This window comes from Nothoprocta perdicaria, unplaced genomic scaffold, assembly GCF_003342845.1.
Source record: "Nothoprocta perdicaria isolate Ctin4 unplaced genomic scaffold, notPer1 scaffold_1210, whole genome shotgun sequence".
Taxonomy (NCBI): Eukaryota; Metazoa; Chordata; class Aves; order Tinamiformes; family Tinamidae; genus Nothoprocta; species Nothoprocta perdicaria.
This window is the reverse complement of record NW_020454329.1, coordinates 3,250-4,991: the sequence shown is the minus strand read 5'-3', so window position 1 is coordinate 4,991 and position 1,742 is coordinate 3,250. Positions and strand designations below refer to the sequence as shown.

General features: G+C 67.1%; 1 long non-coding RNA gene across 1 annotated transcript; it reads right to left on the bottom strand.

The window, feature by feature from the left end:
- Window positions 1-562: 562 nt before the first annotated feature.
- Window positions 563-1,478, bottom strand: LOC112960307. The gene is made up of 2 exons (XR_003251735.1): window positions 1,314-1,478; window positions 563-662 (listed from the first exon to the last, which is right to left on the bottom strand). It is a non-coding gene; the product is annotated as an uncharacterized LOC112960307 (long non-coding RNA).
- Window positions 1,479-1,742: the final 264 nt, after the last annotated feature.

Here is a 1,742-nt window from a genome sequence, read left to right as displayed (position 1 = left end):
GGGGGCTGTCCTGGGGGGGACGGGGTAGGCGTCTGGGTGCCCCCCTCCCTCAAGCCAAGGAGGCCCCGGCATCCTCGGTGGGGGGCGGTGGCTCCCAGCGGATCCCGGCATCCGGGGGGGCCCAGGCCCCCGGGGGGGGCCGTTTGAGGGGCCCCCCCAGGCCCAGCAGCTCCTGCAGCGCCGGGGGCAGCTCCTGGGGGGCGGGTGGGGACAATTGGGGGGGGTAGGTTGGAGTGACCATTTGGGGACAACTGGGGCGGCAGTTTTGGGGAGCAGGTTCAGGGGACTGTTTTGGGGGGCAGTTTGGGGATATGTTGGGGATCCCTTGGGGCACCCCTTGGGGACACATTGGGGACCCCTTGGGAACCTTTTTGGGGATCCTTTGGGGACACACCTTGGGGACACATTGCGGAGCTTATTGGGGATTATTTGGAGACACCCCTTGGGGACCCTGTGGGACACCTGGGCAACCTTTGGGGACATCCTGGGGGACACTGTGGGGACATCTTGGGGACACCCTGGGGACCCATCAGAAACATGCTGGGGACCCTGTGGGGACACCCGGGGACACTCACGGCAGTGGCCGCCAGCTGCCAGTAGATGCCCTCCGCCCGGCTCAGGACCTCGTCGGCGTCGAGCTGCGGCCACCGCACGGGGGGACCCTGCGGATGGTGGTGTCACCCACGTCCCCAACCCACCGGTGTCCCCAGGGCCATCCCCCAGCCGACCCCTCACCCATCCCTGTCCCCAGCCCTGTCCCTGTGTCCCCAGTGCCACCTCAACCCCGTCCCCGTGTTCCCAATGTCCTCCTCAGCCCTGTCCCTGTGTCCCCAGTGTCATCCTCAGCCCCGTCCCCGTGTCCCCAATGTCCTCCTTAGCTCTGTCCCTGTGTCCCCAGTGCCACCTCAACCCCATCCCTGGGTCCCCAACCCCGAGACTGTCCCCACACCCGTGTCACCGTGTCCCCAAGCCCATCTTTGTGTCCCCAAGCCCATCCCCGTGCGTTCGACCTGTGCCAATGTCCCCAGCCCAACGGGGCCCCAGTTCTGTCCCAGCGTCACTTCCATCCCCCCTACCTCATTCTCCTGTCCTCAAGCCCATGGGTTTCCCAAACCTTGTCCCCAAGGCCATCTCTTTGTCTCCAGCCCCATGCCTGTATCCTCAGTCCCTCAAGCCAACCCAATGTCCCCAACCCTGTCCCCAATCTCACCTGCATGTCCCCAACCCCGTCTCCCCAACGCCCTCCCGTGTCCCCGTGTCCCCACCCTGAGCCTCTCCTGTCCCCACCCCGCCCCTCCGCCAGGCGCTGTCACCTCATCCTCGTCCGTGTCCTCGTCCGTGTCTCCATCGCCGTCATTGTCCCCACGGCCGCCGCTGTCGCCGTCCCTGGGGGTGTCCCCCGCGGGGTCCCCGTCCACGGGTGGCAGCAGCTCCAGCATTGCACAGGCCACCAGCAGGTGGAAGTTGGGACAGGGCAGCCCTGTCCACAGCACCTCGGGGGGGGGGGGGACACGGTGTGGGGACCCCCCGTGTCCCCCCCAGTGTCACCCACAGGCTCCTGGTCCCCTTTCTCCATGTCCCCCCCTTTCCCTATCTCCGTGTCCCTCTATGTCCCCCGCATCCCAATGTCCTCCCCATGTCCCTGGTGTCCCCACCCAACCTGCCACGTCCCCCACGTCCAAGTCCCCCCATGTCCCCATGTCACCCCACATCCCCCCAGTCTCTCCTGTCCCCTCATGCCC